The sequence below is a fragment of the Hypanus sabinus genome, chromosome 19, assembly GCF_030144855.1.
Source record: "Hypanus sabinus isolate sHypSab1 chromosome 19, sHypSab1.hap1, whole genome shotgun sequence".
Taxonomy (NCBI): domain Eukaryota; kingdom Metazoa; phylum Chordata; class Chondrichthyes; order Myliobatiformes; family Dasyatidae; genus Hypanus; species Hypanus sabinus.
In genome coordinates, this window is record NC_082724.1 from 13,607,787 (window position 1) to 13,622,345 (window position 14,559).

General features: G+C 38.4%; 1 protein-coding gene across 2 annotated transcripts in view; it reads left to right on the forward strand.

Moving 5' to 3' along the window:
* The window catches only part of LOC132377735 (POC1 centriolar protein homolog A-like), a 147,178-nt gene that overhangs the window by 113,346 nt on the left and 19,273 nt on the right, over window positions 1-14,559 (forward strand). The window lies entirely within an intron of this gene.

A 14,559-nucleotide genomic window follows, 5' to 3' on the forward strand; every position in this document is an offset into this window, starting at 1 on the left:
ATGTGATATGAGGGAAATTGATAGGTTCAATGCAGAAGGAACTCAGAACTGTGGGATCATCTTCAGAATGAAAAGGAGGAGGAATTCCGTCTGAAAGAATCATGAATCTGTTTCAGACTGCTATGGAGGCAATCATTTAATATATTCAAGCAGAGCTGACTTGTATTAGAAGAGTCAAGTAGTATCGGGAGAAGAACTAAAAAGTACACTTGAAGCCAAGATTGGATTGGCCATGTTTTTATTGAATGACAGAGCAGACTTAAAAGGCCAAGTGATCATATTTCTCATGTTTGGCCTCACAAGCTGATGTAGATAAACAGTGCTGATTTGAGGTAGTTGACTGGAACATGGGCTCAGCTGCATGCACAAAATTGGGAGGTGGTGTCCAGACCTCGTGGTGTAATGCAGGGGTCCTGTCCCCAAAACTGTCCTCTGAGGTTTTCGTAATGGGTAAAGTTAAGAATGGGGTTTTGCCCTCTGTTAAAGCTGTTAGCATTTAAAATGGTTTAAATGGGTGAAATTTGAGATACTTTTTGCCAGCAATGGGAAAAGATGAGTGAGTCAGTTTCTCCCATCAGATCAGAATGTTTCTGACTTTAGATCTGTTAAACCCACAAAGCTGCAGAAGATTAGTATGTCCCCCAGGATTGCATGAGCTGTAGACTAAAGGCAATGAATTTGAGGCACAGGCTGGGTTCAGCACAGGTTGGCTAATGGGTATTGAAAAATTTTTTTAATTGTGTGCTATTTTTTAGAAACTGAAAAATAAAAATGTTGAGTTAAAACCACCAACATAGAAGTAATTTAAAACACTATGCTGTGTAAAATAGTTATAATTATAAATACCCTCCTAAATTTGAATTCAGTGGATAGAATCTATGCCAGATTTAACTTATGGGGTCAGAGTGGCGTTTCAAAGTATACTGATGGAGAATTCCAGCAAAACCACGATGAAGTTACCCTTATGTTCACTTGTATATGGATCCAAACTTTGAGAACATTGAGAAGAAAACAGAAATAAATGCCTTCAGAATAAAAGAGCATTAGGTATGTGCCGAACGAGGAATTGAAAGTTTGCGTAGCTGACCAGAAATACATTACGATGAATAAGTCTAGAGACAGCAGTTATATGGGGGAGTTTTGCTGATGATAAACTGAGACAAGTTTAGAGTTCATTAATGTTATATATGTGAAATTAGTTGGACTGAGTGAAGGTCCCATTGTATAGCCTGAAGCTAGATTGGGAACAGGTCCAGAATTTATAGCAAGGGATTTGGGTTTGTGACTGGAATAGAAGGCCCATAAAGTTAGTCTTCACAGTAAATAATCAGTAATATTTTTGCTCATCTGGTACTGGTTATCAGACAAATAGTTCTGGCAATTTAAAGGCATAAGGGAGATAACTGAAGTCAGCAAAACTATTGTAAACCACTTACCTTTGTATAATGGATAATGATAATGACAACAGATAGTAGATACTTGGGTATTTAGTTTCTAGTGATCAAAGGGAAGTTCCTACCTAGTATCCAAAACCACTACATATACATAGAAAAGTAATTTCACTACCTGATTTTCTCCTGTTTGTAGAGGATCAGTGTATGTACAAACCTAAATATTTTGCAGTTATTATTCATTTTCCAAGTTGTACTTCCATTGTTCCAGATATTTTCATTCACACGAGAGATTTAATTTTCTCATTCAGCTCTCTACCTCAGTTTCTCAACTCAAATATTACTTTACAACTCCTCCCTCGGAGTGTCAGACACCCTGAGCCAGTAGGCTGGTCCTGGACTTATTTCCACTTGACATAATTTACCTGTTATTATTTAATTATTTATGGTTTTATATTGCTATATTTCTACACTATTCTTGGTTGGTGCGACTGTAACGAAACCCAATTTCCCTTGGGATCAATAAAGTATGTCTGTCTGTCTCTATTAATACAGTAAATTCCATTTAATTGGACTATTGGTTAATCAGGGCAGTCACTAATTTAGAACAACTTAAGGAACAAAAACTAATCAAGAAAATATTTGGGATTCCCTTCATTTATTTGGGACAATGTGCCGCTTAATTGGGACAGGAGACTATTGCGGAACAATTTGTAACTACTGCCAGAGATGTGCATTTGTGTGGCTGTTAAACTGTACACTGTGCTTAGAGCAAACTATTTTTAAATATTGTCAATTGTATGCCCTTGTTTTCAGAAAACCAGTAATTTTTGTCACTGATAGTTGGTGATAAATAAGCAGTAAGACAATTCAGAACTGTTTTGCTCACTGCAGTTTCAAACATTCAGGCTTGGAGATGCCAGAAATGGCCAAGGGTGGAAAAGAGATAATTTTGCTACTTTTACAAGTTAGGGACTATGAATAATTTGAAGATATCAACAAGCATCTTGAATGTTGCAATGAAAATGAGTATTTGGAGGATGCAATCTTTAAAAGCCTCGTACAGAGGCCGTCCATTATCTGTACTAGGTGTCTGCACTGAACTCGTTCATTTACAGTCAGTCAGAAGAGCACACCAGTGTACACTGGATGAGTTTCTTTGCTGATAACTATGAGGAACACTATAAAACTATAGAACACTTTATAAATAAAACACTATAAAACACAGTTTTATAGTACAGTAATAATATTTGTAGTGTCTAATTTGTTCTGTATTTAAATACATATTTGTTACTCAGTTAAATAGCAGTTTGTCTTTTTTTATACCTTTTTAACTACGTCCATGAAACTTCAGCTATTTGGAGCAGTCACTTAATTGGGCCAAAACATACTGGTCCTGATATGTCCCAGTTCACTGGAATCCACTGTATAACAATGCTTCAATTACACTAGCTGGACATTAGCTGCATATGAGAATTATTTTGTTGGATTGCCATCTGAACATTTGTATCTATCATGAAGTTTGTAATTAATTTTGACAATTATAAACAATTCGCTTTCTTTTTACATTTCTATTAATGTTGCAAGTTTTACAATTAGTAAAGCAGTGAGGTCATGGGCCCTATATAGATTACAGAGAAGGAGGTTTTTGCTGTTTTGAGGCAAATTAGGGTGGATAAATCCCCAGGCCCTAACAAGGTGTTCCCTTAGATCCTGTGGGAGGCAAGTGCAGAAATTGCCAGGCCCTAGCAGAGATATTTAAATCATCCTTAGGATTGGATGGTAGCTAATGTAGTTCCACTGTTTCAGATGGGCTCTAAAAATAAACCAGGAAATAAACCAGTGAACCTGATATCCATAGCAGAAAGTTATTTGAAGGTATTTTAAGGGACCGGATGGATATATGAGTATTTGGATTGATACAGACTGGATAAGGATGGTTTTGTGCATGGTAGGTCATGCCTAACAAATCTTACAGAGTCTGTTGAGGAAGTTACCAGGAAAGTGGAGGAAGGCAAGGCAGTGAATATTGTCTACATGGACCTTAGCAAGACAGTTGACAAGGGGCTACATAGGAAGTTGGTCAAGAAGGTTCAGTAGCTTGGCATTCAAGATGAGTTAGTAAATTGGTTAGACATTGGCTTTGTGAGGGAAGCCAGAGAGAGGCAGTAGATAGTTGTCTCTTACTGGAGAACTGTGATTAGTTGCTTGCTGCAGGTATCAGTGCAAGATCCGCTGTGGATGGCTGGATTAGCAAATTTGCAGATAGCACCAAGATTTGGGGTGTAGTGACATCGAGGAAGACTATCAGCGTTTGCAACAGGATCTGGACTAGCTAAAAAACTGGGCTGAAACATGGCAGACAGAATTTAATGCAGACAAGTGCAAGGTGTGTTGCACTTCGGTAGGACCAATCAGGGTAGGTCTTAAGTAATGAATGGTAGGAATCTGAGGAGTGTGGTAGAACAAAGGGATCTGGGAATACAGGTCCATAATTCGTTGAAAGTGGCGGCATAGGTAGATAGGGTTGTAAAACAAAAACTTTTGACACATTGGTTTTCATAATCAAAGTACAGAGTACAGGGGATGGGGTATAAGAAGTTGATGAGACCTAATTTGGAGTATTGTTTGCAATTTTCCGGCACCAGCCTACAGGAACGATGTAAGTAAGATTGAAAGAGTAGAGACAAAATTTACAAGGATGTTACTGGGTCTGGAGGATCTGAGTTATAAGGAAAAACGTCTCCCAGAGAGTTGTGGGGGTCTGGAATGCACTGCCTTGGAAGGCAGTGGAGGCCAATTCTCTGGATGCTTTCAAGAAAGAGCTAGATAGGTATCTTATGGATAGGGGAATCAAGGGATATGGGGACAAGGCAGGAACTGGGTATTGATAGTAGATGATCAGCCATGATCTCAGAATGGCAGTGCAGGCTCAAAGGGCGGAATGGTCTACTTCTGCACCTATTGTCTATCGAAATGTTGAATAGGTTAGCACTGTATTGCTTGAAATGTTGAAGATTGAAAAGAGATTTGATAGAGGTATAAAAAAATAATGAGAGATACAGATAGGGTAACTGCAAGCAGGCTTTTTCCATTGAGGTTGGGTGGAACTATAACCAGAGGTCATGCGTTAAGGGTGAAAGTATAAGGGGAACCTGAGGGGAAACTTCTTCACTCAGAGGGTCATGAGGGTGCGGATGAGCTACCAATGCAAGTGTTGTATGCGAGTTCAATTTCAGTATTTAAGAGAAGTTTGGATAGGTTTGAATAGTTTGAATAAAACTATTAGTTTTATAAGTTTGATAAAACTAATAAACTTAGTTTGATAAGTTTGGATAGTTTGAATGACAGGGGTATGTTCCAGTCCAGGTAGTTGGGGGTAGGCAGTTTAAATGGTTTGGCATAGACTCGATGGCTAAAGGGCCTATTTCTGTGCTGTGCTGTGCTGTGCTGTACTGTACTTTTCTGTGACTCATTGTTAGTTTGAGGAGTGCATGCCCAAATCTAAAGAAGCTGCAGATGCTGAAAATACAAAACAAAATCTGAAAATGCTGAAAGCACTTTGCACCCAGCTTTGGTGAGAAAGAATCAACATTTCAGATCGATGACCTTTCAAACACGTATGTACCAAAATTGTCACAGTAACTTTGACAATTAAAGTAACAGGCAGCTGGAAATGCAGGATTGCTCTTCTATTTGACATAGAACATACAACAATGGAGCAGGCTCTTCAATGATGTTGATGAACTACATCCCTTCCTTCTGCACATGATCTGTATCCCTTCATTACCTACAAGTTCATGTGGCAATCTAAAAACCTTCTAAAACCACTATCATATAATTTGTTAAATGTTTGTATCTTCCATCATTTACGATTATTTTTTGTATGCTGGTGACGCATATATAGCGTGTAAGGTTGTCATTACTATCCTGAATGCTGCTTCACTTTCAGTAGCCTTCAGTCTAGAATTCCTAGAAGTCACTGTAAGTGTTATATTTAACCAGCATTTGGCTTTATTTTGTTTTGTCAGTGAGAAACCTAACAGCAACACTTTAACCAACATCTTATACTGTCTGCTGGACCAAGTAATCATATAATTTTAAACAGCTCCTGTGTTTTTTTATAGAATGAGAAACCATCTAATTTTGTTAAGCTCATAAATTAATATATTTTATATATGAGTAAAATATATGAATTTCTTTGACAGAGAAATAAGTTCACTCAAGAATCTTTTAGGATTTTCTAAATCTTTTATTCTCCTATTCTTCATGGTTTACAGGCTTCATAATTCATGGACTGTGGCAGTGATAGTCAATATACATTGGATTCTGGTTATTTGGTCCAGCAGTCAATCGGGACAGCTACTTATTTGAGATAACTCTTAAAGAACAAAAGCTAATCGAGAAAATAGCTGAGATTCCATTCATTTATTTGGAACTATGCTGCTTAATTGGGTCAAGAGACAGTTGCTGAACAGTTTCTAACTAGCATCAGTCACATGTATAGTTACATGTGGCCATTAGGCACTACACCGTGCTTAGAGTGAACCACAGTTTGTAAATAACATCAGTTGACTATGCTTGTGTATATTAAAGTTGAGTATATTAAATTAAAAAGAAGTAATTTTGACACTTCTTCATGCAGAAAACAATGAAGACAGTCCATTTTCTGCACTTGGTATCTATGCTAATGTTCATTTACAGGCAATCAAAAGAACACAGCAGCATATATTGGATGAATTCCTCCGTCCATAACTATAGTGGATTCTAGTTAATTGGACCATATCAGGATCATTACATTTTGGCCTAATTAACCGACTGCCCCAATTGGCCGAAGTTTCATGGAAATAGTTAAAAGGGTATAAAAAAGACAAAATATCTTTTAACTGAGTGATAAATTAGTATTTAAATGAAATTTAAAACAAATAAGAATGCTACCAATGCTACTACAGTACTATAAAACTGTGTATTAGTTCCTGATAGTTATCGACAGAGGGATTCATCCAGTATGCTGCTGTGTATGGGATGTCTAGAGAACTGTAGCCCCTTTTGTGTCCATTCTGGGGCAGCTCACTTCTCATTGGCTCCCACCAGATACTCAATTCTCACATGTGCCTCCAAGTAACAGCAGTCACACCCTGGTACAGGCTTCGACAGATGGGCTAAACTAGTTAAAGGTAGACAATGGACTTAGTATCTCAGTGAGAAAGGGATATGACTGGCCCAGGATAGAAACATAGAAACAGAAAACCTACAGCACAATACAGACCCTTCAGCCTACTAAGCTGTGCCAAACATGTCCCTACCTTAGAACTACCTAGGCTTTATGCATAGCCCTCTATTTTTCTAAGTTCCATGTAGCCATCCAGGAGTCTCTTAAAAGACCCTATCGCTTCCGCCTCCATCACCACTGCCGGCAGCCCATTCCACGCATTCACCACTCTCTGCGTAAAAAACTTACCCCTAACATCTCCTCTGTACCTACTTCCAAGCACCTTAAACTATGCCCTCTTGTGCTAGCTATTTCAGCCCTGGGTAAAAGCTTCTGACTATCCACACGATCAATACCTCTCATTATTTTGTACACCTCTATCAAGTCACCCCCTCATCCTCCGTCGCTCCAGGGAGAAAAGGCCGAGTTCACTCAATCTATTCTCATAAGGCATGTTCCCCAATCCAAGCAACATCCTTGTAAATCTCCTCTGCACCCTTTCTATAGTTTCCACATCCTTTCGGTAGTGAGGCAACCAGAACTGAGCACAGTACTCCAAATGGGGTCTGACCAGAGTCCTATTACAGTAGCTGCAACATTACCTCTCAGCTCTTAAACTCAATCCCACAATTGATTAGGGATGCGAAGTCAGCTCTGGTAGACTGGACAGGCGAGATCCAAAAGCCAAGAAGGTGGTTCTACAACACTTCGTGGAGAGCAAAGGGTATAGTAAGGAACAGAAGTCATGGTTTCCACTGCAACCAAGGAAGACCCCAGTTTGTGAAAACTACTCATACCACTGAACCTGAACTTCAGAGGTAGAGAGATTGGAACTGTTCCTGTGCAACAGTTTTTCCACTTTAAAAACCCTCCTGCTCACGGAGAGTTCAAATTCTTCCAAGATCCTAATTTGCGAAATCGGTTCATTTTCATTCCTGGCCATTTCTGACATCTCCAAGCTTGAATACTTGAAACTGCAGTGAGCAAAATAATTCTAAATTGTCTTACTGTTTGTTTTAATCAATTATCAATGACAAAAATCACTGCTTTCTGAGCAAACGCAAACAACTGACACTATATAAAAACTGGTTGCTCTAACTTGTGTGGCCGCTCTAATGTCCAACGGCCACATAAGTTCTCTCAACTGATGCTAGTTTGGAACTGTTCAGCATCAGTCTTCTGTCCCAATTAAGCAGCATAGTGTCCCAATAAATGAAGGGAATCCCAGCTATTTTCTTAATTAGTTTTTGTTCTTTAAGAGTTGTCCCAAATAAACAGTTGCCTTGAATAATCGATTGACCAGTTAACTGGAATCCACTGTATTAGGAATTGATACAGTTTTATAGTATTGTAGTGATATTGGTAGTGTTCTAATTTGTTCTGTATTTCATTTAAATGTATTTTTTATTTAGTTGTCTTTTTAAGCTATTTCCGTGAAACTTCAGCTAATGAGGGCAGCTGCTGAATGGGACCAAAGTGTTCTGGTCCCAATGTGTCCCAGTTAACCAAAATCTATTGTTTTTTTTAATCTCCAGACCATCGTATTAATACCTTGTTTTCCCACAATCTCTTTCTGTGTATCTAGATGTGGTATCTGTCTTTTACACCATTTAGTTCACTGCACATGACTATTTTAAAGCAGCAACCCAATTTTTTAATTCAATTTGCATGCAATTTCTGAGTAGCTCCATTAAGACACTCTTAAAACTGACTTATTAGAGTAAGCTGGATGTCACTTCTTTGACATATTTATTGTTTTTATCTGATTATGATCTGCTATGAAGCACTATTATTGAAGGATCTGCTACAATGCAAGTACTTAAGTGTGAAAAGGGAACAAGCTTTCATGCACTAAGGACTTCAGAGATTGTAACTAAAGCATGATGTTAAAGCAGACCTGAGCAACATTTATGTGCATCCGCAATATACCCGGCCTGAGTTAATTAAATTGAAGATGTTCTGGTCTTCAGCCTGTTAATGACTAAACTATCAAAAGATATTTTTAAGTCCTGTTTTCAAGTGCTAAACCTAGTCTTTTTTATGCTTGTTATTTTTTTTCATGAAGTTTTAAGTCCAATTTATAAAGCTATTCCTTTTGAATGTTCTGGAAACTGCCAGCATGTTCCCAACTTCTTCTGAATTTGGATGCGGAGGTGGGTATGGTTTTTAGTAGATGACCAGTTCTTCCCTGGCTAGTTTGTCAGTGGTTGATGGATGTTACTATTTTCTGTGTAACATCTTCAGAGGATTTGATTTGAGCTGGTTGTGGAGATCATTATTTCTGTATCAGGCCTGGCTGTCATATCTATTACTGTTGACTGCTTTTATGTTAAGTAAAATTCAACACTCTTGATCTACCTAATCTTTTTCACTAAGTTATGGGGGGAGAAGCTGATCAACTAATTCATCACTGAAGTAAATTTGAAGAACAGTCCAGAAAGATACTTTGCAACAACAGTGATTTCCTTTGGAAATATTTGTTATTATCTGTCTGTAGCATGAAGGAAATTTACAACACATTTACAAAAGTATTGAACTTGCTCAGATATATGACAATATTACATTGTAGTTAATTTGTTGTTATTTGAGCAAAGGTTTAAGAGAAGACATTCCTGAAATGAGAGGATGTAAAATGCCACATTTTTGTTAATTGTTTATATCATTATGAATTGAATTGACTTTATTTCTTGCATCCTTTACATACATGAGGAGTAAAAATCTCTATGTTACGTCTCCATCAGAATATGCAATGTGCAAATTATAGTAATTTGTAATAAATAGTATGTACAATAAGATATACAACAGAACAGTCAATATAGCTTAGAAATAAGATTGTATCAGTGTGAATTAAACAGTCTGATGGCCTGGTGGAAGTAACTGTCCCGGAGCCTGTTGGTCCTGGCTTCAGTGCTGCGGTACCATTTCCCAGATGGTAGCAGCTGGAGCAGTTTGTGGTCGGGGTGACTCAGGTCCCCAATGATACTTCAGGCCTTTTTTACACTGTCAGGCCTTTTTTACCTGTCACTGTGAATGTCCTGAATAGTGGGAAGTTCACACTCTCTGCAGAGCCCTGTGATTGAGGGGAGTACAGTTCCCATTACCAGGCAGTGATGCAGCCAGTCAGGATGCTCTCAGTTGTGCCCCTGTAGAATGTTCTTAGGATTTGGGGATTCATGCCGAACTTCTTCAACTGTCTGAAGTGAAAGCGGCACTTTTGTGCTTTTCTCACCATATAGCCGGTATGTGGTTCTCGGTGATGCGTATACCGAGGAACTTAAAGCTGTTCACACTCTCAACCCCAGATCCATTGATGCAAAAGGGTTGAGCCTGTCTCCGCTCTGAGCGAAAGGTTGTTTTCTTGACACCACTGTGTCAGGGTGATGACTTCTTCTCTGTAGGCTGCCTGGTTATTATTTGAAATAAGGCCAATCAATGTAATATCATCTGCAAATTTAATTAGTGGATTGGAGGTGAGTGGCGACATAGTCATGGGTATTCAAAGAATAAAGGAGGGTGCTCCTACGTTGAGAGTCAGAGGTGCAGGGGTGAGGGAGCCTAGTCTTATCACCTGCCGACATTCCTACAGGAAGTCCAGGAGCCAGCTGCACAAGGCAGGGTGAAGGCCAAGGTTTCTGAGCCTTTTGTCAAGCCTGGAAGGAATTGTGTTGTATATTTCAGCAAAAATAATGTAATTTTAAGTGGGAAACACAATGGTCATTTACTTAGAGAGCAAATGAAGGTAAGAATTTAGAACTGACAACACCACAACATACCAGAAGTTGACATTAGAAACTTATTTAAAAATTGATATTAACACATGTTTTACATTTGTTTGTTTGATCATTTCCAGTTACCCACTAGACAGGTTTGTTTACTTTGCATTAATTTATAGGTTGTAGATGCAGTCTATTTCCTGTTACTTGTAAGCTTTTGAATTACTTTATCAAACAAAACTAATTTTAATTTAGCTACAACATATTTGTCTGCTGTACCCGAAAAGTGGAAAATTTCTCTTTCTCTGGTATGTCCTGTTCAGCAGGACAGTCCAATCCAATCCTATCAATTAAAGACCAATTGAAGTCCAATCAGTGTACTCTCCTAATCATCAACAAAGTCATGTAAGAAGTTATCCTATCAGGTAGCACTTGCTGTCCAGTAATCTGGTTACTAATGCCCTGTTCAGATTTTGCCAGGATTACGCAGCTCTAGAATTCTTCAGAGCTTTGGCTCTGAGAGGAATCAGTGAGCTGAATCCAAAGGCGATGTAAAATTTGCCTAATGACAGTGAGGCAACAGTTGACCAAGTGTAATATAAAGAAGTCTTGGTAAAACTGAAGTCAATGGAAATTAGGAGTGCAGCACTTCAGTGGCTGAACTTAACCCCTACACACATGTACAATGTACTGTGTCTGTTAATCAAAATGGCTTCTTTGTTTTGTTAAAAGTAGGAATGCTTCTTTGTTGCGAGTGAGTGCTGGAAGCTTGTTTGGGTTAAAGTTTACTGATAACGAGAATTGTATTCCTTTGTAAACCAATTGGGATTAATGTTGTTCTTTCTTCTGAGTCTGTAAGCTATTGTTGGGGAGATCAGTGCGAGGGGGTGAGAGAGAGAGGACGTGATGCTGTAAACTGGGCGAGGAACGGACCCCAAGCGGGGGTCCGAGGCCAGGAGGTACCCCAAGGAGAGGAGACGAAGATAGATGTGCTTGGTTGACCACTTCGGGTGATCCTGAGCTGCGAGTCGAGGAGTTTGGAGGGGATCGAATGGTGGCCAGAAGACTTCAGTAATTGAGCTCCAACGGTTGTGCATGAAGTGGTTTGGACTTTAATAAGTTTGGCACCTTTTCTTTATTTTCTTTTCCTTCATATATACTGTATCATTATTAATCACTTAGTTATAGTAATCTTTATAAATTGTAATCATTTAATCGCATATGGTGTCCTGTCTTTGGCGAGGCGGGGACATCACACAAACTGATTACCTTACCTAGTTTGGCAGGGCCGAAGGCTGTTCCCCATAGATGAGAATGAGCTGAGTGAGACTGAGGCGACTCGGGGGGGGGGGGGGGGGGTGGTGACACATATATTGGTTGTGGTTATTATAGATCTCAGCTACTTCATTGATAACCTTCCTTCTATCATAAGGCCATAAGTGAGAATGAATGCAGATGATTATGGTGTTCAAATCCACTCATAACTCTCTGGAAATGAAGCTCTTCATTCTTATATGCAGCAAGACCTAGGCCACATTTAGGTCTAGATTAATAAGATGGAAGTCGTATTTGTGTCACAAAAAGATAATCTCCAAAAGGAGATGCCTAACCATGTCCACCTGACATCGATTGCTGTGTCCCCAACCTTCAAATGGATCAGCCACATAAACGATGTTGTATATGTAAGAACTGGCTATAACTTAATTTCCCTATGATCTGACTTAAATCATAATAACTCAAAGCTTGCAATCAGGAGTGTGATGGAATACTCTCTGCTTGCCTGGACAAGTGCATCTGAATAAGTGCCCAAGAAGCTCACATCCTGTTTGATTAGTACATCATCTACCACTCAGAATCTTCATTCTCTGCACCTCCTGCACACAAAAAATGCATTGTTTGCCATTTTCAAAATGTTTCCGCTGGTTATCCTGACAACACTTCTCATACTTGTAAGTTCATCTCCAAGCTGAACTCCATCCTCCTTGGAAATCTATCAAGGTTCCTTAATCACTCTCCCACCCCCACCAGAGAATAATCCAAAGCATTGCCATGGTTCATGAAAGTTGCTCACCACAACCTTTTTAAACAGCATTTGGGATCCCTATAAATGTTGGCCTTACCAGTGATGCTTTCATGCCAAAAAATGAATTTAAAAAACAAAAGATATTTCTATGGTGGCAGTGAAGTGCGTTTGCCTTAAGCAAAAAGAATGCCAAGAAACACCGTAGGTCAATTTAACTAAAGTATGCAAAAAGCTTAAAGTTTATTAAAATACTCGATAAAAGGGAGATAGATACAGTTAGCATTTTTTGTACTAAATGAATGCAATTCACATGATCCACATTTTTACAATATTTGGTAATTGTTGCTGATGATTTCCATCTTGGAATGCAACTAAATCTCTCACCTGCTGAACACATGTGAACATTACTGACTTAACGTGAGTAGATTAACTGGCAGTTTTAGTTAAAGTGGTAAGAAATATGCAATATTATCATTTTCTAGAGAATCATACTTTTGTGGTATATTGTAACTGTTAAATCCACATTTATTGTGGCTTGTGCAAATTGATTTTTCTTTCAGTAAGATAGTGCAAGACAGATTAACATTCCAAATCACTGGAAGACTGTTAACTAACCTGTTTTGGATCTGACTCAGCAGGGAATACCTGACCATTATGTGTTTTTCATCGGTATATAATTTTTCTAAAGTCATCTTTTAAAAATTGAGTTGATGCTGCTGGCAGAACTCAATACCCAGAACTATGGTTGTATATCAAGTTGAATTAAATACTTCAGAGACTTTTGTTTCTCTGTTTTGTAAAATACACCATGAATTTCAAAAATGTATAAAGTTGTTGGACCTAAGTTTGTTCCTCCTGGTATTTGTGGATTTTATTTTATCAGAAGTCATTAAGCTAAGTCTGTATGAATCCAGAATGTTTCAAACTGTCCTGCTAAATAAGTAAAATTTCCATAATTCATATCTTCAGTTTGTCTGATAGAATTCTTTGGTTTAAATCTTTGATGGTCAAATCACTTTATTTGGGTGTGATGTTTGCATCTTAAAAGAGTTTTTAGAAAAGTAGGATTTAGATGTTTAGCCTTTTTGATCGCCTTATTTAAGAAAGGACATACTGGCGCTAGAGACAGTTCAAAAAAGATTCACTAGGCTAATTTCTGGGATGTGAGGATTGCTGTATCACAAGCGGCTAGATATTCTTGGGAGTTCAGAAGAAAGGGGACCTTTCTTCTTTTCAAAAAGGACCTATTTCAAATATCTTAAGACCCTTCAGGGGCTAGATATTCTTGGGAGTTCAGAAGAAAGGGGACCTTTCTCCTTTTCAAAAAGGACCTTGTGAAAAAAGAAGAATGAAATTAAAATATTAGGGGGTGGTCATTTGAGGAATGTAGGAACTTCTCACAGAAGGCAGTGTGGAGTTCTATAGTTGAAAGGGATGTGGAGGCTATATCATTGGGAGGATTTAAAAAGGATGTGGATGCATTTTTGAATGACCGGGGAAATGAGAGCCGTGGAGAAATGGCATGGAAGACAGGAGATGGGCCTGGGTCAGGATCAAGGGTCAAGTGGTTTAGTTCTGTACCTACTTTCTTCTGTTTCTTGTCATTAATGGTACTGAGTATTTTTCCTTAACCTCCTTAAGGAAAGTGAAATTGGATAATCAATGCTGGGAACTTATGATCTCTGGGCACTGCAACATATTTTGGTTGGTGGCACAGTGATTTCTTGAAGGTAGTACTTAGTAGATTCCAGGGTCCAAAATGAGCTGGCAAACCTGTTCCAAAAATACCATTTAAAACCTTAAGCAATGGAGAAATATCACATACTTAAATATATTATAACTAATAAGCAATCTTCCAGTTAATCAAACTGGGTCAAATATGCTTCTTTTTCATGTATAATGTGATCATGTACTTTAGAGACCAGATATTACACAAACCACGATGACATCATTCAGTAAAGAAAGGCATGCAGCAAGTCATGGTAGGTTGTTAGAATGAGCTGATGAGAGTGCCTTTAAATACAAAATGATGTAGTGGCTTTGAATGAAAGGCTTTTGTGAAGGAACTATTATGTATTGGATAAGAATGTATCAAATGTTCTTTATTACAATATATAAAACAATGATGGAAATTCTGGTTGGCAACATTTACCTATACAAGCCTAGTGTATGTGTACTACGTCCCAGCATATCTTCGCATCAAATAGTTTCGGTGCTTGG